The sequence below is a fragment of the Bombyx mandarina genome, chromosome A1, assembly GCF_030267445.1.
Source record: "Bombyx mandarina strain Sakado chromosome A1, ASM3026744v2".
In the NCBI taxonomy this organism is placed as follows: Eukaryota; Metazoa; Arthropoda; class Insecta; order Lepidoptera; family Bombycidae; genus Bombyx; species Bombyx mandarina.
Genome location: NC_143234.1, coordinates 5,954,343 through 5,980,810, shown reverse-complemented (window position 1 = coordinate 5,980,810; position 26,468 = coordinate 5,954,343). Strand labels below are relative to the sequence as shown.

General features: G+C 35.4%; 1 protein-coding gene across 4 annotated transcripts in view; it reads left to right on the top strand.

Moving 5' to 3' along the window:
• Window positions 1-26,468, top strand: part of siz (Brefeldin-resistant Arf-GEF family protein schizo) — a 223,471-nt gene that overhangs the window by 10,928 nt on the left and 186,075 nt on the right. For all 4 annotated transcript variants that reach the window (XM_089739481.1, XM_089739480.1, XM_089739472.1 and 1 more), the window contains exon 2: window positions 24,898-24,920. The gene's annotated coding sequence lies outside the window, so the exon portion shown is untranslated. The remainder of the gene's footprint in view (window positions 1-24,897; window positions 24,921-26,468) is intronic.

The following is a 26,468-nucleotide window of genomic DNA, read 5'->3' as shown; positions in this document are numbered from 1 at the left end:
GCCCCTCCGTGCTGTAATACCCTTGGCATTGCTGATCTCCATTAGCGACAGTAACCACCTAAGAACAGTACGCTCGGCGGAAAGATATATAAAAAATTGTAAAAATGAATATATTTTTTTTGTTTTGATGAATAATCGTGTTAGTATGAATTGATCTATTCAATCGACTGACAGTTATTCGAAATGAAGCCCTATGTTGGCAAAAATGTTTCTAGTAACACAGTGTCGACGAAAGAACTTGTTACAGATTTCTGAATCAAACAATTTACTGGTGGTAGGACCTCTTGTGAGTCTGCGCGGGTAGGTACCACCACCCCGCCTATTTCTGCCGTGAAGCAGTAATTCGTTTCGGTTTGAAGAGTAAGGCAGCCGTTGTAACTATACTTGAGACCTTAGAACTTATATCTCAAGGTGTGTGGCGCATTTACGTCGTAGATGTCTATGGGCTCCAGTAACCACTTAACATCATGTGGGCTGTGAGCTCAACCACAAAACTAAGCAATAAAAAAATGAAAATTAACCAAGTAAATGAAATCATATCAAGTTCGTTATTGTTTTACATAGCTTTCTCCTGTTCAAGCCAATAACAAGATTCCGCATACGGTCTGCCGATGTTATTGTGATCTTTTACATTCACTGGATCTAAGTTATTGGGTTACTAATGATCGCTGTCTCGCGATAATCAGCGTGTTCGTGTTTACATGCAATGTATTTGTATTCTTGTAAAGCTTCTAGAAAAAGCTAATTTAATCATGTTTAATCAATTAAAAATTAACGATTTAAACGTGATGCCAAATTAATGAATTAATGTGTGTTTAAAACGTTTATTACATACTAGCTGACCCGGCAGACTTCGTAGTGTCTCAATCGATAAATAAAAGACACAGCAAGGGGACCCATCAAAGGAAAAACAAAATTGTTTGTTTTTATATAATACCGAGCTTTTTTATATTTTCTCACCTTTTAAACTTTCCCTGGACTTCCACGAATAATTCAAGACCAAAATTAGCCAAATCGGTCCAGCCGTTCTCGAGTTTTAGCGAGACTAACGAACAGCAATTCATTTTTATATATAGAGATTCATATTTGGATACCCAATTACAATGGTAATAAAAGATAGCTAATAAAATTTAAAAACAATAGAACAGTACAGTGTGTCTGTGCATGGATAGGTAAGAAGTACCAATTGTGAGTTCACACGAGTAGATACCACAATACTGCCAACTTCTGGCGCGAAGTAGTAATGTTTTACAGTTTTGGAGGATGGGGCAGCCGTTATTTTGTATAGTTCAGACATTATCATGTCCATAGGCTTAGGTAACCACTTAACACCATCTAAGCAGACATCTTTGAAGACAGTAATCGTACAAAATATAAATTGTTGTTGTCCATTAAACTAAAACTAAGCCTCTGAGTAAAATACACAGTGGCTGTAAGAAACTCGGTTCCACGGTAAGACTGTGAGCGTGTTTCTGTTTTAGGGTCCCGTAGTATGACCAATGTTAACTTTCACCGAGAAAGAAGATGATAATTTTTTACGGTGGTAGGACCACTTGTGAGTCCGCGTGGGTAGGTACCACCGCCCTGCCTATTTCTGCCGTGAAGCAGTAATGCGTTTCGGTTTGAAGGGTGGGGCAGCCGTTGTAACTATACTGAGACTTTAGAACTTGTATCTCAAGGTGGGTGGCGCGTCTACGTTGTAGATGTCTATGGGCTCCAGTAACCACTTAACACCAGGCGGGCTGTGAGCTCGTCCAACCATCTAAGCAATAAAAAAAATCGTCTATCAGTTGTTTAATCACACGTGGACAGAGAGCTTTGAAGTTGTTCTGGCTATATATTCAATTGACACACGCTCTCAAAATAGGAATGTTAATTTGTTTATTTAACACTTTTGCCTTCTTTTTTTTTTAATTTGATGGATGGGTTTTTGACAGGAGAAAAACGTTAAACAAAACATTTTAGACATCCACCTCATGGCGGTATTCACGTATGGTGTCTGTGAGCTCCAATAAACACTCAATACCGCGTCAAGCGTTATCTTATTCACACATCAATGTCATATAAAAATTATAAAAAGATTTGCGTAATCTTAATAATCGTTGCATTACTTCAAAATATGCTGTATTTAATACTACATAGAGTCAATAAATGTCCGGTTTTAATTCTGAGGCTATAAACATCAGCTTTCCATGAGGCTTATTATCTTTTATATAATCCGTCTATGGTAGCAGTATTCGTATCTTCTATTCCATCGGTTTCTTAAACCTCTAGTTTAAATTTTAGTACTGATGGCAGCGATTCCGGATTGGCTTATAGTGGTAATCCTGCCTAAGTCTGCCGAAAAGCAATAATGCACCCTAAGGGGTGGGAAAGCCATCGTCCCTATACAACTGTGATAAATCTTATGTATAAAGACTAACTTACCCCGTAGCTGCTTAACATCACGGTAAAAAAAATCAGTTGTCCAATTATCTTCTTATTAATTGAAAGATCTAATTGAAATTTTATTAACTCGGGACATAATCACCTCTCGGTTCAGTGACCGGTGAATAATTGACAAAATCCGTGAATTCTGAGCAGTCGATTGATGAAAGGGACACGTGATGACTTTTGTTGCCGCTTTGCGATATGAACCCAAGTGATGTTTGCTGAATTATGCAAATTTAATTAAATAGCATCATATTCAACAAAATCGTAAAACAATTTCATTCGTTTTCTATAATGTAATTTCCAGAGTAAATTTTTATATTTTTTTACCAGACTGTCAAAACTGGTTAATGTTTTCTAGCTTTGTATGTTGTAATAATTTTTATCACGCTCTACGCCTAAGCTTTATGACGTTTATATAGTAATAATAACTAGTGGTCCCCCGGTAGTCGAAACTCGACTATAATTAATTGAAATTATAAGTTTGAACATTATTAAGGTTCTATTGTCAAAGATTAATAATACTTCTGTAATCATAGATTTCGCCTACTACCCTGTAGGCAAATAATATTAAAGATAAACAATATTATCCTATTCTCAATTTGACCACACACTTTAAGCAATAACAAAGTTTGACAATAAATTAAATAGTGTGCACGCGCGTGTGTGTGTGTGTTTGTCAAATACATGGTAATGTGTGTAAGATTTTCTTTATTGATTTAATGTATCTTTTATGCATTATTTAAAAAAAATATTAGCATTGTGCACTGCTTCTCTATATTCTTTATAAGTGTGGGAAATTTCATACTCCTCCGTCCGCGCAATTTTCGTAAAAAAGGGTACAAAGTTTTTGCTTCTCGTATTAATATAATAATTATTATTAATTCAATAAATCAGTTGTGGTCAGATTCGCCAGATAGATTCGTCTCAGTCTTGATAGGCTGTATAGTCTCGTTAATAGTAAAATTTGTGAAACTGTGTTTTCCGAAGCTGTGTTTCTATAAAAGAAAATTTGTTTTTATTATTCGGTTAGTGTTTAGTATTGATAATTAAGTAGTTTCCTTTTTGTTTCAATCAGTAATCAGTTGTATTATTCTAAACACAGAATTAAATGTATTAAAATAATAAATAACGTGTACAACATGCACACCGGTTATTCAAGTTTATTATATCAGAATAATAATAAAAACTGCAGAACCAAAAATTGATAAAAGTTTCGTACCTAACACAAAAACAAGGCAGAGACTAATGGCGAGTTCCTTCCGCCGTCTGGTCGTACAACTTGGTAAATCCGCATGAAACATTCTTAGGTAGTTGAACGTTTTGAGAGTGTCTGGATTTTGCAATTTATATTTTATTACTTGATATTTTTTTGGCCGCCCGCTTCCATTTTTAAAATTAATGGTTTAATAATAGGTTTTCTTACGGAGTGTGATTCTGTGGTGCATCTTTGACGTTTACAGTCATTAAAATGACATTATATGTTTTTATTTTTTAAGGGATTTTATGACCTGGTAACTAAGACCTTTAGGTCAAGTCTTATTTTAATTTATTTTCTTATTTTTATGAAAAATTATAATATGGAGTGAAATGAAATGAAGATGATTAATTTGAGACATTAATCAACTGTGATGGGATGATATGGGATGAAATATAATCTCAGTAAAATGGTGCTCATTTACTGAAACTTTTTCAGTGAACTTTTTGTAGGATCCCGAGAAGTTACGTCCAGCGTCTTTGTTTTGTTTTCCCACATTTGTGTATTTTCACATATACTTAATAGTTAATAAACCACCGTTATTACACATTTAAACCTGAAGAAACACTAAATAGGCAAAAAAAAACAACTTCACTCCTCGCGTTCCCGCCAAAAAGTCCCTACATTATATGTTTCTAATTATACTATAGTAATATATTGACAAAAAAGGTGGAATAATGTTGGTGAACATCCTATTCACACGTATTTTTCTTCTCAGTCGTCCCCTCATTGTTAAGGATCATGACTATTCTGTCTTCTTACTGCTCACACGTATCAAGTCAAATCAAATCAAATCAAATCAAAAAAGTTTTATTCAACATAAATGAAAGTACATACTTGTTGAACGTCAAAAGAATTACCGCCAATTCACAAGAATTAGCCTCCGTCCTGAGAAGAATTGGCAAGAAACTCAGCGGGCATGTTTTTTTTTTTTTAAATATTAGATTTTTATTTTTATTTTAAATTTTTTTTTTTTTTAAATATTCATATTACAATAAGTAATTATAACATAACAATTTTACAATATTGAAATTCCCGGAGCGAGCAACTCATTCCCACTTTGTGCAATCTTCTAGATAATCATTGACTTTATAGTAAGCTTTATTGCACAGATGTTCTTTAACAGTTTTCTTAAATCTATGTATATGTAGGTTCTGAACATCTTGTGGGATTTTGTTGTACAGGCGCACAGACAAACACCCGAAAGAATTTCGTATCTTATGTAACCTACTCATCGGCACAACAAGTCGCTTTAAACTCAGACTGTTGACTTGTATGCCCCTAAAATATATCACATAATATACTAAAAGAAATCTGGTATGAAATTTTCAGCGTTGATATTAATAATGACTGAACAATTCAATACTACCCACTAGTGAAACACTCCGTAAAAAAAAATATTAGTCTAATAGTAGTTTAAACGAAAAAATTAGTGTGAAATTATGTAAAATAAACTTCCTATGAAATATTCATTTATTTTGTTTACGAGCTTCGTGTCGTGAGGTCGCGTTTTGAGGTCGGCTGGCTTCGGAACGAACCGTGAAATCCGATTAAAGCCGTGACCGATTTAACTAGCTTTTAGTTAATAAGCCGATTCTGTATTTTACTTTCGTTAAGTAATGCCGTGCTCATAGTATTGGAACAGTTTGGTGGAAATAAAATAATAGATTTACTTACGCTAATATTGATATAATAGTCGGCTGCAGAAAGTCGAGTATCTTTGAGAACGTTTGAGGAATTAATGCCTTTGGGAAATTGTTAGAAATTATTTGGAAGTCAAGAAATAACTAAATAAAGGGGAACAAAATTAACTTTATCAATCTACCCTCACCGAACATTAAGTGCCTAATAATCGGCCACAAAATTTAAGTGTACGAATTTGGATTTGTTAACACACCATGTAGAGGTATTTTAATATTTCAAAATACTTGTATCCGGGTCATATTCAAAATTTTCAACGAGACACAAATCGTTCTACTACTCGTAGTATGCAGAGTTTATGGGGTGAGGGTAGACTGAAATTTGATAAAAGCAGCCTATGCTCTGTTCTATTCTTGAGTTGATCGTTGTTTACCTAGGAACTGTGTTGTGCTTCGTGATCAATTGGTATCAAGAGTATTATTATCTGATTCATCTCTAAAACAAGTGCTTTGTTCTCATTTCGTACTCGCAACGCTCATGAATACTGAACCAGGCAGGACTTTTCATACGTTCAAATATCGCTCGTGTTGGCGGTTGTTTAATGTTAACAATTCACGTTCCTTTACTCCGTCGTACGAATGGCGAAACAAAAGGCTGTTCTAAACAGAATCATTGATATCAATTCACAAATAATTAGATTCAGATCGTGTCCGATATATAATTGCCCTGTTAATCGTCATTTCAAAATATTAACTTCTTAATTGACTGCATTAAATTAAATTTCCGCTAACAATAACAACATTGAGAACAATAAAACATTGTTCTTAATTAACATTGACCGCAATACGTTTCTGCTAAAAACATATCAGGGCTATAACATTGGCAATGGAACTTCCTGTCTTTCGTAATATTTTAGGTACAAAGCCAAAATTAAGGCATTAAATTTCTTTAATATGACATTACGATGCGAATTTCAGCTGTTTTGTATGTAGCTAATGGCTTTTCGAGATTTATTGATCGAGTTATGTTTGAAGCTGAACACAAAACACGTAATCGGCAGTGCTAAAAGCCCTCTCTTATGAATCATCGCGAGCTTTTAATGATGTTCAAAAATCTTGAATACACATGTTAACGTACTTTTAATTAGTAATGCTCTTAAAACTTTATTTATTTATTTATGATTGATAGATTACTGGTAGCCCGGAGGCCTTTCTTTTCAGTTTCACCAGGACAGGTGGGCGAGCAAAGGCTCACCCAAGAGGGGTGGGATTTGCTAACAACTGCCCGAGCGCCTCCGAAGGAGACCTAACAACTCAAGAGTAATTGCTTCGCGAATAAATCTACTACCGGATCGGAATCGCGACCCGCTGAGAAAATCCGGCTAGAAACTCAGCGGGCTGATGCATGGGTTGAGTTGCACGTCGGCCGACTTCTATGTCGGGTTCGACGAGTAGCTCTTAAAACTGTTTTTATTGTGCTCAGAGTTAACAGAATAATCAAATTTCGACGAAACGACTGGTGGTAGGACCTCTTGTGAGTCCGCGCGGGTGGGTACCACCACCCTGCCTATTTCTGCCGTGAAGCAGTAATGCGTTTCGGTTTGAAGGGTGGGGCAGCCGTTGTAACTATACTTGAGAGCTTAGAACTTGTATCTCAAGGTGGGTGGCGCATTTACGTTGTGGATGTCTATGGGCTCCAGTAACCACTTAACACCAGGTGGGCTGTGAGCTCGTCCACCCATCTAAGCAATAAAAAAAGAAAAAGAATTATGCTTCGGTTTTCCGTGATCACGAAAATTGTAAAGTATCCGAAACGACGGAATTATTAATAAGAAAATAGTAAACGCGAAATTGAACCTTAAAAACAGTTTAAATCGAATGTATTATTGACTTGCGAAAATTGGAAAAATAAAAATACCTTCAAAACTCTGCGCGTCTTGGTATCGATTACATAATTTGGACTAAGTCGTCGTGGCCTAAAGAATAAGATTCCTTGTCCATTCGTATCGATTGTGCCGGTGCTGGAATACCGCAGGATTTTTTCTAGTGAAATACGTATTCAACAAATGTTTATATCGTGTAATAAAAATAAAATCTGGAAAAATTATAATTTGCGTAATGACTAGTGGTAGGGCTTTTTGTGGGCCCGTATTGGTAGATATCACCACTCTGCCTATTTGTGCCGTGAAACAGTAATGCGTTTCGGTTTGAAGGGTGGGGCAGCCGTTGTAACTATACTTCAGACCTTAGAACTTATATCTCAAGGTGGTATACCCGCTCTTAATCAAAATTATCATTTATTCGAGACGATTAATCGTCACCAAAATAACAAAATAATTTGACAACTATTATACAAATAAATCATAACTCTCAATGATAATGGATTTTCGTTATTTAAAAATGTCCTGCTACATTATATAAATTTTTGAACAGTACTCAAATATTAGAGCTAGATTCCTGTTGCGATGTGTACCTTGAACTTGATCGTAGCCATTTTACATACGAAATTAAGTAATCGAGATTTGTTAGTATGCACTATTTCAACATTACTCATTACTTGTCTTGACTCATCCCTATTTCTTTGGTCTTTATTGCAGAGTTACTTTATTACTGTTCACAAAGGTCTAATATTTGAACAAAACTTGTGTACCGAATCGACGTCAAACACAATGTCGTGAAACTATCTCTGGAATGCGTTTCCAATATCGTTAGTTTAGTATTCTGCAGCTAAAAATCTCACAGGACCCATTAACATTCCTTCCAAAATTGGTATTTTGATATTAATACTAAGTTTGTAGTTATTAAATAGTTTGCGTATTTCAATCTTCACTAATAACGAATTCTTTACGTAAAGCTGCTTTCAGACTACACTATACTATAGTGCCATATATATAGCAGCCTATATATACTCAGCCAATAATATATAGTACGGTACAGTGTGAACGTGTCCATAACAATGTATGGTGCGCGATATTGTTGTGCTATGAGCTATATACTATATGCTATTATAGTATAGCGTAGTCTGAAAGCGGTTTAACGCAAAATCTCGTAATAAGTACATAAAATGTTAAAATCTAAAGACTCATTTTGAGATCGTCGTGGCCTAAAGGATAAGACGTCCGGTGCATTCGTATATAGCGATGCAACGGTGTTCGAATCCCGCAGGCGGGTACCAATTTTTCTAATGAAATACGTACTTAACGATTGTTCACGATTGACTTCCACGGTGAAGGAATAACATCGTGTAATAAAAATCAAACCCGCAAAATTATAATTTGCGTTATTACTGGTGGTAGGACCACTTGTGAGTCCGCGCGGGTGGGTACCACCGCCCCGCCTCTTTCTACCGTGAAGCAGTAATGCGTTTTGGTTTGAAGGGTGGGGCAGCCGTTGTAACTATAATGAGACCTTAGAACTTTTATCTCAAGGTGTGTGGCGCATTTACATTGTAGATGTCTGTGGGTTCCAGTAAGCACTTAACACCAGATGGGCTGTTAGCTCGTCCACACATCTAGGCAATAAAAAAATATATATCATAGATCGTATTCAGAGTGAATGTAATTTATGTTGTGAAGAAAAATACACACAATGACACTGTAGTCTAATTAGTATTATATTCGCGTGCAATTGATAGCTGTAAAATGTACATCTTCGGTGTTATAAACACGACACGAATTACAACGACTGCAGGATAATGTTTACATGAACAAAGTGGATCAGAACAACAATACGATAGGAATAATAATCCCAGCACTCAACTCAATTCCCGGTTTGTTGGTTAAAAGACAAAGTCAGCACAAGATGCCGGGTACACGGTAAATATGGTGTGCCTTTCCTGGAATACCGAAGTTTCTGAATTGATTAAGAATATTAATATTGGTCTTGCCGTTGGAGTTAAACGGCTTGATAAATAACCCTTTGAATTGTGGAAAACGTTTTGAGAAAATACATTTTCAGAATTTATTGGCACTGAATTAAGAAGAGAATCGTGTAATTTCTTTAATTGAATTAGATTTCTGGACGAACATTCATCTCTGGTTTCCAACAGAATATCTTAGTTAGTACGTGTTGTATGTATTGACTACACGTTTTTTGGCTAATATGCCTAGTATGTCTTTGGCGTACGTATTGGCTATATGTATATTGGCTGTACGTTGTCATGTCATGTTAATAATGTTTGAAACAATAACGGCTTAGCATAGAACTGATTTATTTCAATACATTTAGTTTTATTTATCAATACTTCTATACTAATATTATAAAGAGGAAAGATTTGTTTGTTTGTATTAAATAGGCTCCGAAACTACTGAACCGATTTGAAAAATTCTTTCACCGTTTGAAAGCTACACTATTCCCGAGTGACATAGGCTGTAATATTTTTCGAAAAAATTAGGGATCCTTGCTAAAACTCCAATAATGTAACCCAAGGTGTAAAAAAATTACCTAAAACATTCTTTACATCGGGTATCCTGCGAAAACTATTGATGGTAGAATAAAATAATGTACTAATGTACTAAAAATAAAATAACGTCAAATATCGTTGGAATTTTTGTTAAAGACCCGAGCGAAGCCGGAGCGGTTAATCTGAATAAGTATCTCTCTCTCTCTCTCTCTCTCTCTCTCTCTCTCTAAATCTGAATAATCACCAATTTCCTAATCAAATTGTCCAAACACTAAACTTCGATTGTTTATTTCCTTAATCACTTCTCAAGCGTTGGACGTTCTCGATCGTCCCATGCCACCGAAAATAACCAGTGGTGTTGTTATCTTGTTCTAAATCCAGTAACGTCGGCGCACGAGCATCGCCACATGCACTTGATCGATGAGTCACGGTCGCTGCACCCGCGGCGGGTCCTGTGAACGTCATCGGCGATTGCTTTAAAACGTTCTTGATAATTATGTAGACTAGTCGTCGAAATTCGACTATAATTAATTGAAATTATTAGTTTGAACATTAATATGGCTATATTGTCAAAGACTTATTATTCTTCTATAATCACAGATTTCGCCAAGACTACACTGTAGACAAATAATATTAAAGATAAACAATATTAACCTATTTTCAATTTGACCACAGACTTTAAGCATTAACTAAATTTTGATCTCATCTCATTTAATTTAATTTCATTCTAGTTGATTAATGTCTCAAATTAATCATCTTCACTTCATTTCATTTCATTTCACTCCACATTACCATTTTTCATAAAATTAAGAATATAAAATATTAAAGACGTGACCTAAAGGTCTTAGTTACCAGGTCATAAAATCCCTTAAAAAAATAAAGTGACAATAAACAAAGAGTATTTGTGTGTGTCAAATACAAGGCAGTATGTGTAATGTTTTCTTTATTGATTAAATGTATATTTTATGAATTATTTAAAAAAAATATTAGCATTGTGCACTCCTTTTTTATATTCTCTATAAGTGTGGGAAATTTCATACTTCTCCGTCTGCGCAATTTTCTTAAAAAGGGGTACATAGTTTTAAAGTTTTTGCTTCACGTATTAATATATAGATAGGTTGTGGACATTCTGCTGTCTTATAATATGTTTTTTTAGAAATGACAGCTGTTATTGCTGGAAAATGTGTCATATCGTTTTTGTTTTTGGGCTCATCGAATTTTGACGCTTTGGCCTGACTGCAAAAGGTTTGAACCAAGTTTAATCGATACGAAATCGAGATAATTGATAATGCGCATTGATATTAACGAACTCAATCTTTTTTTGGAAAGTAAGTCTGTTATACAGAGGCGTAATAAGATCCCCAATTAGTTAGACGAGAGTCATTGTTCAATTGAATATGCCTCTAAGCTGTTTTTTTGTCCTTGAATGATTGTAATAAATCGTGCACGTAACTCCATTGTTTTCGGGTCATTGTGTCAGTTTGGCGCCATGATCAAGGCTCGTGGTATTCCTTACGGCATGGCGGCATTTTAGTTTTTACGACGCCTTTTGAATTATAAATTGAACTGGGCAGAAGATATGCATATAGATTATTGGAGATATGGTGGTACATTTCAATTTAATTGTTTAGTTACGTCGTTAACATTCTCGCTTTTTAGATTTTTATTTTATTTTAACCTATACTGATAGCCTTGCGAGGCTATTTCAGCTTCACCCTAACGTGTGTAGGTGAGCTCGCGGGGCTCAAACCGGAGTGTTGCTAACACTGACCCTAGCAAGAGCAGTGCTTCGCAGAATCTACCACCGGATCGGAAACGCGACCCACTGAGAAGATCCGGCGAGAAACTCAGTGGGCTGTGTCTATGGGGGCGCTTTTTAGTAAGTGCTTTGTTAAACACTTTCGCTTATCCAAAATTGTATGAAAGTCTATTTTTTTTAAATTGTAATCTCATATAGTATTATTATATTTAGCGATTTAACATAGTTCAACTGCTTACCTGCGCTTAGTCCCCAACGTATTATGGGATTAAGGATTTAAGTATCGTAATTTTAAAGATGAAAATGGATCTATTAAGTTTTGATTTCTGTATTCATCATTGATTTATTGATTAATAGCTCAAAATTAACAAAACGAAGTAACGAACAAATAATTTATTCGAAATTTCATTTTAACCCGTAGCTACCGATGCTTTAAACAAGTAAGTGACCCATCTCACATCAAAACATTAATTTACGAGATACGTTCGACTCGAACCCAGAATTACATGACAAATCGAACGACACCCGGAATTGAACCTAAACGCATTTAAATATGATTTCATTTTCATTTTTTTTTTTTTAATTCAATAATAGTTGAACTCGTGTTGCCGCTTCAGTCGGATTCGAAATCGGTGGGAGCGAACGTCTAAATATGGACGAACCAACGCGAAGATCCGAATCGAGTGGTTTTCGCGACACGACGAACACGTCACCTCCAAAATTATAATAAAAACGCCAGGCGTTCTAGATTTTCGTTAATGACGTGTCAAAAAATACTAGCCCGAATTATCATCTAGTCATCTATATATTAATACGTGAAGCAAAAACTTTGTATCCCTTTTTACGAAAATTGCGCGGACAGAGGAGTATGAAATTTTCCACACTTATAGAGAATACAGAGAAGAAGTGCACAATGCTAATATTTTTTTTTAAATAATGCATAAAAGATACATTAAATCAATAAAGAAAACACTACACACAATACATACCATGTATGTGACGCACACACGCATGCATACTATTTATTGTCAAACTTTTGTTCTTGGCGTCTGTTGTCAAATTGAGAATAGATTAAATATTGTTTGTCTTTTTTTTAAAGTGTAGTCTTGGCGAAATTTGTGATTATAGAAGTATAAAACACAATCATAATAGTGTACAAACTTACAATTCCAATTAATTATAGTCGAATTTCGACTACTGCAGGACCACTAGTTATAATAAAAACGTCAGGCGCTCTTGATTTTCGTTAATGACGTGCCAAAAAATACTAGCCCGAATTATCATCTAGCCATTATTATTATTATCAGATATTATGAAAGGTAGGGTCGTATACCGAAAGAATATTATCATATGCGACCATTTGGTTTAAGTCCACTTAATTTTATATGAAGAACTAGCGACCCGCCCTCGCTTCGCTTCGTAAACTGTAACTTATTATTGATTTCTCCACTAGTTAATGGATGTTATTATACATATAAGCCTTCCTCTTCAATCACTCTATTTATTTAAAAAAAACCGCATCAAAATCCGTTGCGTAGTTTTAAAGATTTAAGCATGCATAGGGATATAGGGACAGAGAAAGCGACTTTGTTTTAGGTATACTATGTAGTGATTTACCTGAAAAAGATTCAACCTAGATATACTTAACATTTACATCTATTCGTTATGGGTATGCCTTATATCACGGCGATAATTACCTAAAAAATGGGAATTATATTAAGTAATAATAAATTAGACCTGTCGCATTGTAAAACAATTTTTTTTTAATCATCAGCCAAGAGATTCCCTTCGTTCGATAATATTTTATCGAACCGCAATACTAATGTATTACATTTTACAATACTCGGCTCGTTGGGAATACGGATCTTTGTGTAATCACAAAGGTTCCATCCGTAAAACCGCCGGCAGAATGTCGCTTCAAAAAAGGCCTCTTGTTTGCGAATTTTTCTTTTACCGCGTAATTATTGATTCGCTTTCTTCTATGTTTCGTCATTTCGAATGTTATAATTGTTTTCAAACTTCCTTCTCTAGTTCAGAATTGAAATTTTGAACATAACTTTGTAATCAGATGACCATGCAAGAAGTAAGAACTTCAATATTCTCCCGTTAAATTTGAAGAATCCTCGACAAATCTTAAGTCTTGATAGACACGGTTGACAGAGTGGAGCAGTCTCGATGGAGATTTGGCTCTGACCGCCTAACAGCTCTCAACATATCTGCTGCTGTCTAGCTGACTGATTGCAAGATAAAGAAAAGAAAAAAAATTTTTTTTGAAGAATCTCCTTTGTTTTTCTTAATGTCTGTTAAATACATAACACTATGATTGGTTCTCAGCTCGTTTTTGAATTGAACTTAAGAACCAGAACGTCGTAATGTCGAATCACCGATCCCTATAAGAGACTCCAACCATTATTCATACGACGTGCCAATGTCACGGTTGGACCCGTTGCCGTACAGAATATTTGTTGTAAAAGTGAAAGCACTCAGCTGAAAACGAACTCATTGTGAAATCACTGCGGATTATGAATAACAAACAATCGTTTTTACTTTTAGTACCTATGTAGACTATTTGTAAGTTAGTGTATTATGTGGGTTCTGATTGTGGCCCTGGCATTTTTAATATACAAGAGCGACTGTGAATACTTAACATAAGCCGGGTCGTATGCTCGTCTATCTATTATGACAAGAAAAAATGCAACTATAAAAGCATGGGAGTCTCTTGTCATGAAACTGGAAAGACACCATCGAATTACTAAAGTATACACAACAAGCGGCCCACTCCGGCTCCATTCGGATCTTTAACATAAATTTCAACGATATATGACGTTGTTTTATTTAAAAAAATAAAAGAACACTTATTGCGGGATAACTATAATAGTTAGACATATGCTGTCGCGACACTTTTTGTAAATAATAATGTGTTCTACAAAGACATAGTACATTATTTTATTCTATCATCAATAGCTTTCGCAGGGCACGCGATGTAAAGAATATTTTAGGTATTTTTTTACACCTTGGGTTACATACATTATTGGAGTTTTAGTAAGGATCCCAAATTTTTTATGTATTTATTTAATTTAAAAATTATTATGGCCTATGTCACTCGGGAATAGTGTAGCTTCTAAACACTGAAAGAATTTTTCAAATCGGTTCAGTAGTTTCGGAGCCTATTCAATACAAACAAACAAACAAATCTTTCCTCTTTATAATATTAGTATAGATAATATTGTTGTCGTTGCTATCTTCTTCAATATAAAGACTGTACATAATTAAAAATGTCGTACATCATAGAGATTTTCAACCGTACAGCGACCTCGCTCCATGTCGTGAAGTATTCTTCAAACTTCATTTAAAGAAGGACTTGTGCGCCGGGGGAACACTGTGTAGGATAGCTAATGCTAGTTCTATGGTACTCGAAATAGGAATAACTGAAAACTTTTACAACTGAGGCGTGTCATTCAAGTTTCTGTTCCCAGAATCGGTACTTCGCATTATTTACTGGTGGTAGGATCTCTTGTGAGTCCGCACGGGTAGGTACCACCACCCTGCCTATTTCTGCCGTGAAGCAGTAATGCGTTTCGGTTTGAAGGGTGGGGCAGCCGTTGTAACTATACTTGAGACCTTAGAACTCATATCTCAAGGTGGGTGGTGGCATTTACGTTGTAGATGTCTACGGGCTTCGGTAACCACTTAATATCAGGTAGGCCGTGAGCTCGTCCACCAATCCAAGCAATAAAAAAAAAACTTCGCATTTAAACCAGCTGCCCACGTGATGGGGTTGGGTTCGTAAATAACACTCTTAATAAATGCTTAACATTCAACTCCCAAGTTCATTCGTGTGTATGGAAACGTTCGGGGTAACAACCAAACTCCTGATGTGGACAGCCCAAAAGCGCTGACTTGGATCAGGGAAAGAATTCCGTAAAACGATCAGGAAAACCAAATCATCAACGAGGGGATACTAAGATAAAATCAAGGACTATGAACAACATTATAATTGTCATCAGTAAGGAATATTAATGTGGAGTAGCGCATAAATATAAATCACATGCCATCACAGAATACATGGTCCGTAATAAAAGTAGATATTAAATAATATGAAGTGAATAAACCATTTCGCACTTATATTAAATGTCTCAAGAATATGTAAATTCTGAAAGGCGCATCCTCTTTACAAACAGAATCTCAATAATCCGCCTCCCTGGAAACGTAACGTTCATAACTTGATTCTTTTCGTCGTTTGTAGAATATTACTTACTGAATTCGCTGGCGATATTTGGATTCCAAACGAAAATCTGTGATATTGTTGAATCAAAAATGAGCTAATGTTTGTTCATGATTTCAGCGGTTGTTACTACGTTAGTACCAGGTTAAAGAAACAAAAGGTCAAGCAGAATATGTAATTCTTTTGTTTTTCATTTAAAAATTACATGTTTGATACAGGAATTAATAGTATTTTATTTACACAATAAAATCCAAGAGTCTTTGGGGTCACAAATAAAATATATGTAAGGAATAAAACACGAAATATTTCACGTTGAACCGTTTTGAGTACTTGGGTCTAGTAAAAGCCCTATTCTAGTGTGAGACCAATTTGGATACAACATTGGCCAGTCTCGAGAATACAGACGCAACCTGCACGTCCATAGATTTGCATTTCAAATCCTTTAAAATTACAGCTTGAAATGTACTCAAGCGAGTGTCATTTAAGAAACGTGGTCCGCATGGGATAAGTTGCATTAGGCATTCAGATTCTCGACGCATGTAGTATACGACAATAAAAATGTTTTGAGGATAATTTCGTGGATTCATCTGCCTTTGTTATAGTAATCTACGAGTTGTATTGACGTATGAATTCCGCTTCCTATTAATTAAAGTCACAAAAAGATGGAATTAATAGTGATTGATAAAAAATATATTTTTTTTGCAATAAAATAGGTATTTCACCAGTTCTTTTAGATTTGATCGCACCATTTCAAAGATTATACTATCTGACCAGAATTGTTTTTAGACTTTTTGGAATTCTCTCAGTAATAGTCGGTTATAGCTGATTATACTGGCAGTAGGACGTCTTGTGAGTTTGCACGGGTAGGTGCCAACCACCATCCAGTCTATTTCTGCCGTGAAGCAGTGATGCTTTTCGGTTTGAAAAATTGTGGAGCCGTTGTACTGTAAACACTGAGATCTTAGAACTGATTTCTCAAGGTGAGTGGTGGCATTTATGTTGCAGATATTTATAGTCTTCGGTAACCATTTAACATCAGGTAAATTATGAGCTCTACCAAGTCTAAGGCGTCTAATATATAAAAAAACAAAAAAAAAAGCCTTGGGATCGATTCTTCTTTAGTGAAACGATTTACCTCTGCTTTTGCCGTAATCTTTTCAACATACTTAATGGTACGTAGGCGTGACACTGATAGATTTTGTGACACGATTTTATACAATTAGCGTGCTGTTATAAACAGCTTCTATTCTGTAAGGAATCAAAGACTTCCTTTTACTATACTCATTCATCTGTGTTCCTTTTCAGCTGTCGACACAATTACATTGTGTAGCGGCATCTTTTTTTTTTTCCTTCATTACCTATGCTGATAGCTTTGAGAGGTTATTTCAGCTTCTCCTTGACGTGTAGGTGAACTCACGGGGCTCAAACCGGAAGTGTTGCTAACACTGGCCCTAGTAAGAGCATCTTCGCAGAATCTACTACCGGATCGGAAACGAGACCCACTGAGAAGATCCGACAAGAAACTCAGTGGGCTAGGTGGCATCGTTTCATTATCACCACTATGATAAATCATTAAGTTATAGTCCTTAGAACATTTCGATTACGATTAATATCATTCGCTAATGTAAATCTGTTTGCGGAGCACTCAACTGTAGTGCTTAATTTATACTAATTTAAATCGTCGTACCGTTTTGATTAATCATTATACACGAGTACCTCCCAGTGTGTTTCAAGAATGTTAATGTTCACATGACGTCGCGTGGCGAATAGTTTATTATAATACACATTGAAAACTCTACTACAAGCTTTGTATTACATAATATCATGGAAACTGACTAGATTTAGGCATGTTCTTGAGGTAACCATAAAGTTTTGCTACGTTAAAAACCGAAATGAATAGCATCATGCTCTTAACAGCAAAATTCCAGGTTAAATTGTCCGTGAATCTTTTGTTTTCAACTTTCTATGTTAAACCTCAAGTTTTTTTGCTTATTACAGAATGGAAAGCAGTCGACGTCGCCCCAAACACGTCATATCGGATCCTCTCGATCCACTAACGGTGCTTCTAGGTACCTTAAACACCGGTCATCGTTCTCGTCGAACCCGTCGCTTGCGACGAAGGGCTCGACGAGTAAATTAACCCTCAGACACAGCCCACAGAGTTTCTCGCCGGATCTTCTCAGTGGGTCGCGTTTCCGATCCGGTGGTATATTCTGCGAAGCACGGCTCTTGCTAGGGTTCGTGTTAGCAACGTCGTCAGGCTTGAGCCCCGTGAGCTCACCTACTAGTTAAGGTTACGCTGATATAGCCTCTCAAGTCTCTCAGCTTAGGTAGGAAAAAAAAAACTGTTTATTTGTTCGAGGCTTGAACGACTGGCGACAACTCGATAGCTTGTACTATGTTGGCAGTCTTTTATTTTATTATGATGCTAAATTTGCAATGCAATGTTTACTTCGCATATACCCTTGTTTTATGCAAAAGTGAATGTAAAACGATATCTTTATACTTTTACAGTCGAATAGATTTCAAGATAATAATAATATTCTTTATATTTTATGTTTCGGTAGGCAACGACTTGTTCATTCCGTTATTTATGGTGTTTCAATAAGAGTGTACTGTTTTACTTTAAAAAATGGAAACACGTATCTTTTGAGCGATTTAAAATATTTTTGTTGCATATAAAATAGACATTTATCGATTAAGTGTGAAATGAAATATCCAGCAAATGGCCACCGTGGCTCTGGTGATAGGCTATACGGTCCGGTTATACGGCCGGCTGTCCTGGTGAAACTGGAAAGGCCTTCGGGCCCCCACTTATATTTTTTTTATAAAAAAAATTATACGCTATCTGCTCTTCTCATGGAAATTAGAAAATTTTGGCGACTTCATTTTTTTTGCTCCTACCTATGCTGATAGCTTTAAGAGGCTATTTCAGCTTCACCCTAACATGTGATATGTGTAACATGTGAGCAAAATGTGAGTTCACGGGGCTCAAACCGAAAGTGTTGCTAACACTGACCCTAGCAAGAGCAGTGCTTTGCAGAATCTACCACCGGATCGGAAACGCGACCCACAGAGAAGATCCGGCGAGAAACTCAGTGGGCTGTGTCTATGGGTTAATTCATTCGTCGAGCCCTTCGTCGCAAGCGACGGGTTTGACGAGGATGGTGACTGGTGCTTGTGGTGCCTAAAAGCACCGTTAATGGATCGGGAGGATCCGTAATGACGTGTTTTGGGTGACGTCGACATTTTTTTCATGCAGTCCGTATGTGGCTATATCCCGGCAATAACGCATTAGAGCTCCGTCTTGAACTCAGAAAATGCTTGTTTAATAGCATAAACCCAAAAAACGTCCCACCTCGCTAAATCGTATGATCTTGGAGGTCAATTGACACCAGAGTTCCGTGACATGTTTTGGTTTCGAATTTGTTGCTTGCAATAAATCTATTCTTCAAACCACATGTGGCCTGAGCTCAAGTCGTCCACTTGAGGCCACAAGATACAAGGACACTCCCATTATCATGTTCCTGTAACGAATTCCGCGAAGTTTGCCAGGGGTCAGAGTAGCTTTTCCCGTTAATAGGTTTTCATAACAGTAACGTGTTTTTCTTTTGTCTTCGGTACAATCATTTGACAGGCGTCAAATTTCACAATCGCCACTTACACGACACAAAAATTTACACCATTTTATACATTTCACTGTTATCGAAACACCCATTTGCCCCCGTCTGGGGGTAGCTAGAATAGACCCTTCTTAGGCTACCAGCGAATAGGTAGGGTGGAAAAACCATTCGTCCTTACTATGGTGTGTTTTGAAATCTGGCTTGGCTGGTATTTGGCTCTTTCACAATTCGGTGCTGCACAATTAATAATTTTCCTCATTTTCACATACCTCTCACGTGATTGAATTTAATCATGATTCAGTTTGGATAATATTCACGAACCCTTTTGCTCGACTGCTCTAGAAAAGCAACGCTTTACGATTCCGTTTACGATCTGTGACATCGTGTTTACTCGACCCGGTTTTATAGCTCAGCTGACAAGTTGAAACAGTGGGTGAATTTTGTTTCATTACGTACAGAACACAGCTGTCGACGTGGTCAAACGCTATATTAAGTCTATAGAAATAATGCTTCTGTGGACAAATATCAGTTTTGCGAAGATCATGAATTCGATCTAAAACACGTGCACGAATTACATTTGCATGTTCATATCCAGTAAACGCTGTCCTTTTCGACAGATTCGTCGTGGCCTAAGCGATAAGACATCCGGTGCATTCATGTTGAGCGATGCACCGGTGTTCGAATCTCAGGCGGGTACCATTTTTCTAATGAAATACGTACTCAACAAATGTTCACGATTGGCTTCAACGGTGAAGGAATAACGTCGTGTAATAAAAATCAAACTCGCAAAAATTATAATTTGCGTGGTAATTACTGGTGGTAGGACCTCTTGTGAATCCGCGCGGGTAGGTACCACCACCTTGCCTATTTCTGCCGTGAAGCAGTAACGCGTTTCGGTTTGAAGGCCGGGGCAGCCGTTGTAACTATACCTGAGACCTTAGAACTTATATCTCAAGGTGGGTGGCGCATTTACGTTGTGGATGTCTATGGGCTCCAGTAACCACTTAACACCAGGTGGGCTGTGAGCTCGTCCACCCATCTAAGCAATAAAAAAATAAAAAAAATAAAATATTCTGCGAATTATCTCCAAGTCAATAATTAGGCATGTAACGGTAATCAACTTAGGTTAAATTTTTATTTTTAATAAATTCGATTTCGATAAATAGATTTAATAGAAAGCTATAATAGGTTTCGGTGAGTTCAGTGACTTATTTCGGAGAAAATTCTAGTGAACATTCAATACAAATAACGTTTACGAATAATAATAAAATGTCTATTACTGTTTAGCGCGGTTCGTCGATAAAATGAGAGTTTCAGCGAAACATTCCGTCAGGAATCTCAAAGGCAAATATCTTGTCTCAAAGAAGCTGTGAATTCTTTTCAGATCATGTTCTCTCAATGTCTATAAAATTACGTTCGTTCACGTATTTGATGCCGATCAAACGATTCCATTGTTTTGTGAATACTAAAAGTGCTTGCTTACCTTACGAGAAATGAGGTGCATCATTAATCCCTTCTTAGTCCATTGGCACTATTCTAAGTACGTATGTTGTACATATTGTTATAATCAACTAAGAAAATTGCAAGTAGCATTGAAAGTAAAATAGTTTTAACGTTTACAAGGAAATCCGAGTCTTTTTTTATAATGCCTTTGTAGGCAGACGAGCATACTGCCCGTCTTATGGTGAGTGGTTACCATCGCTCGTGGGCGACAGCAATGCCATAGGCACAGTCAAGCCGCTGCCTACCATTAAGTACTCTCGACAAACCTCGTTTGAAGAAAGACATATCAGCTGTCAATAAAAGTCAATTTAATATCAAACTGTTTTAGCTCATTGCAATTAATAATACATTAGTAATTACAACATTACTTTTGGTTCATTGTACAATTTTAAGATGTAAATTATTTCCTTCTAGACCGTACACTTGGCATATCGATGTTAGTTGTCATCCTCAGTCAAATTTCAAACAACTGCATTTCATGTTAATATTATGGAAGTAAAAAAATATAATAGGTATTACTGGTGGTACCACCACCCTGCCTCTTTCTGCCGTGAAGCAGTAATGCGTTTCGGTTTAAAGGGTGGGGCAGCCGTCGTAACTATACTGAGACCTTAGGACTTATATATCTCAAGGTGGGTGGCGCATTTACGTCGTAGATGTCTATGGGCTCCAGTTACCACTTAACACCGTGAGCTCGTCCACCAACCTAAGCAATAAAAAAAAAGAAGGTAATTCGGCTAATTTTGTTTTTTTTTTTCATTACGGCAATGTAGGGAACCTCTCTGAATTGACATATCAAGTAAACATAATTCATATACCGTTTAATCTCGCAATTATTATTGTCATTATAGTATTTTTATTTCCAACGTTTTGAATACCTATTTTAAAATTTTCGTGATCACGGAAGTCTAAGTTATGTTTTTCGTCGCTATCTCAAAATTGTTTAGCACAATACACCGCCCAAAATTCAATGAAATTTGCTTCTTGAAGCTGAAATTGATTTCAATATTAATTCTCGATATTTAATGATTTTTTTTGTGAAGAATTTATTTTGTGTGCACAAATAATTAGTGTTTGTTCATAAAATCCTTACTTGCATTTTTTTAAAGCACATATATATTATTATTATAAGTAATGCCTATTTACCGATTTCATTCAAAGCGATATCCTGTGTTCTGAATATATGCAACTTTATAGATAGCTAACCAATTCTGTAAAAAAATCTAATATACTTCGATCTCGAATGAAAACGAACGAACAATCGTTTTGTTGTTACAGAAATGTCGCCGACCCTTTTGCAGAAAATCAATATCAAGTTCATTGCGGGAAGGCCAAAGCACGCGAGGTTATATTGTGCTGGGTTATGGCGGATTGTCGGTTTTGAGAATCGGAAGACGACAGTTATACGATCATGTCATTTGGATACAAAATTGAAATATGATATGACAATAAAAAAAATTTTAGAATAAAATAAAATAAAAATCTTAAATAGCAATTCGAACTAACAACTAATTTAATGATGATTAAATGTTATTCAATCGCCAACATTTGCCAATTGTTTATTAGTCAAATCAGTAGACTACAACATCTTTACAAAACATAGTAGAATCCAATTATGTAAGTATATTAAATACTTAATTTAATAATTTTTTTTAGTCATAACCGTAAAAGGAGGATGGATAAAATTAAGAAAAATCAATCAGATTTGAAGTTAGTGATTAAGCAAAATTGTTCGTTCGCTGTTTTTTCTTTAATAAAATTTTTGGGTTAAAAGTGTAGTTTTAACATAATAAATACTACTTTCAAAGTTCTGCTCACGTTCCCGTAAAGTAATGGGTAAAAGTCTTGAAGATATTTATATTATATGAGTCGTCTATTATCAAAGGTGGCAATCTGTGCATTTGGACAAAAAAATGTTATTGATATTTCAATACAGATTGATTTGAATATAATCGTCTCCTTCAAAGAATACGGTTCAAAACCTGCATTAAATAAAGGTTAATAGTTAACCTCTTATTTATCTAAGATGTCGTTCCGAAGAGTTTTGTGACTGCCAATGGAATACAAAGTCAATAATTCGTTTTTCTGATTTACCAATAATTATCCAAAAGTCAGATTGCCGGCTTTGATAATAGTCGACTGATATTATTTATATTATAGTTAACCAACTAATGGGTTTTCTTGGTTAACAACAAATCTCGATTACATTATATTGCATAGATCATTAACACATCTACGATTGTATCAGAAAGATATTCAGTGCTTTATATAAAATAAATATTGAAGACAATAATATAATTCGTTACATTCTTCATATTCTTCACTAACTTAACTATAATCTACCTTACACCGTGTCAGCTACTATATTTTACGATTCTACATCTACTAGCCCATACACTTTCCTAACTAAGAATCAATCGTTTTTCTTATGTAATACAAACAGAAGAAGTGAAGAAGTATTGATTTGCTTATAATAAAAGGAAGTTTTTATTGAAAAATACAAATACTTTTAAGGAAAATAGCCGCGCAAGTTTCCAAAGTATTACTTTAAATCATTTACATTAACGACCCTACCCTAAGTTACCCCACCGTAGATTAATGGTATTCAGAAGACCTTTGTTGTTTTAAAAACAGTAACCGATGTCGTTTTCACGACTTGTTAGTACAGACCCCTTAAAATTGACATGATGCTAATTAAAATCGTAGGGTGTATACGTAACTATTAATATCACAAAAACTTCATAAAGATATAATACTATGAGTATTATTATTACTATTTTAGTCTAATCAGAATCTCATTAGTCAGTTACCAATATAAAAGAAACATGCCAATTTAGTGATCTAAATTGAGCTATAATTTAACTCCAAAGCAAGGCAAGCAATCCATCTACTCCATCAAAAAAGCGACTATGTTTCTTAAAAAGCAAACAAATATTTCTAAAAGATTCCAATTCACTCGATTCACTTGGTGGTTCGAATCTCGATAACCGAATATTTTCCTGTTGTACCTATCGATCGATTGCACCCTGGTTGCATTGCATATCTTGCAGTCAATTTATTGAAAAGGGGGCGTGTTTTATTTTCTTCCAACAAACGCTTCTATCAGCTACAAAATAAGGTCGGGATTGTTATAATTGCTTTTAGACTAAGGGGTTTGACCCACGTGTTACATACATTATTGCGTGATCTGTTCCTTTTTTCTGGATATTCCAAAGGTTGGGTGCATGCGTCAAGTAGTGTTTTTGCTGTACTTTTAAGGTTTGTGTGTGTAACGTTTACACATTCGTACTATGCAAAATTATTTAAAATAAAAAATATATTTCTGGATGAAACAAAAAATGAAAGAAAAGTCAAATTACGTATAGACAGGTAATGTAGGCAATAGTACTTGATAGAGGTTGAGCTGATGATAAGAAAAGCGATATCATATTTTAATTGAAGCGAATAAATATAGGGTAACTCATAATAGGAACCGTTAGAACGTCTAATGTGGATTTTGAAGTACCTAACTATATTTCCGTTTTTGCTCAAGAAATTCTGAGATATAGGTACGTGTAATGTTACGAGTATTTAATTCAATTATAAGGTACTAGCTGACCTGGCAGACTTCGTAGTGCCTCAATCGATAAATAAAAGACACTTTACACTTTTGTATAAAATAAACTTAAAACAAAATGAATTTTCATATTTATCTTACCTTTTAAACCTTCTCTGGACTTCTACAAATAATTCAAAACCAAAATTAGCCAAATCGGTTCAGCCGCTCTCGAGTTTTAGCGAGACTAACGAACAGCAATTCATTTTTATATATATAGATTATATTCTTGTACCCACTGTCATTTCTGTAATTTCCATATAAACATAAAGCAAATATGTGGTGCTTCGTCGAAAAACATTTTCATTCTGAATTGTTCATGAACACTTTATTTATCTTATTCTCCGTTTTCTTGTATGCTGAGAATAAACACTTCTCTAATGGAAATGTCATGCACGTTTCTTCTTTGGGTGTCATTATTCTGTGTTCTTGATGAGTTAATTGTTTTTTTTTTTGTTACAGATTTTGCCGGCTTCCTGAATTGGGTAAGTATTTTTAATCATATATGAATTTGTCAATGTTTCTTTCAAATTTATTGTGTCTAAAAATAGGTTCGAAATATTCAGTTTTATTAAAGTAACAGCTAAGATAGCATCCTTTAATTAACGAGAGATCCCTTCACTAGCCTGTAATCACCGTGTTTTCGTAGAACGCCCCCGAATAAAATTTCCCTTTGTAAAATTTATAAAGGCGAAATTAGGAATTTTAAGAAACGGCCACCGGACTCTTACGAAGATAAAATACCAGCAAAAACTTTGGATTGCTCGCGAAAATGTTTTTGTTATTTTTGTTTCTCGTTTCGAGCTGTTGTTGACCTTCCAATTTTCCAGTACGGAATCAAGAAGGCATAGACAACTTTTATCATTTGGTAAATGATCATTATTATTTAATGAATTGTTTGAAATATTAAAGGAATGTTTAGTAGAGGCAAGGTCGTGACTTCTCAACTACGAATGTTAATTTAAGACCACCTACACTAACTATTTCAATGGAAATTTCCCGTAACGACTTGGGTTTTCGATTATAAAGCATATTGTCGGTCTTAAACTCCAAAATGGATGTAGTAAAACATTTACGTATATACTTATTGTTTTACTCAGTTGAAATAATATAATTCCATACCTCGTGGCCTGGTGCGCTTTATTAAATCCATGCGAACCGAGTAAGTTATTCTATTTCGTCGTGTATAAATATTTTATGTTTAATATAAACCCATTGTTTTGTTTGGCAAACTTTAATCTTTAAGATATTTTTCTATTTCATAATTATACCTTTTACAAAGGGATTTTGATCTGATCCGACAAAAAGTTATAAGGCCATTACGTCACTTTCTCTGTCACTGAAGGGGATCAACTCAATCGAGAGAGGTAACTGGCGCTTAGGGACCTTAGAAATCATAAGCCCAACCAAGCCGCTGTCTGCTCTTCTAAACCTAATCCAATAGCTCGTTTGAAGAAGAACCCGTAACTCTATAAGATATTCACCGAATACCTGATAGTCGTAGAAAATCGTAACGCTCTCCGTAAAAACTATAATATTATTATGAAGTTTCATCTACGTTCGAAAAAAAATCAAAGACTCAACATAATTGAAATAAAAGCTCTACGTTTCCACCATTACATTGTTGAAACAAAAAAAAAGTGTTTTAGTTTACAGCGCAGTTGATATTTGAACTATAAATATAAAGTACGTATACTTACACTTATCTGCATCAAACGAACTTATTGAAATGTTTGTTTGCGAACATAATATAATAAATTAATGCAACCAACGTATGGACGCTACTGATGTTTCGGATTAAAAGGACATTTACTCCGTAGATTTTGTGCCACTGCCGTGGTTTTCAAGTGCACCTGATCTCCAAGATCGTATTATTATGAGCCTTACGGGATATAAAATAAACGGTTCGTTTACGATCAATACAAACGATTATTACGCTTTTTTTTGACACAAAAAACCTACCAATGATCCGACAAAATATGTAATACTTCGCATGTATTAGCACAATTAGACCTCCGACGACACGACTGTTT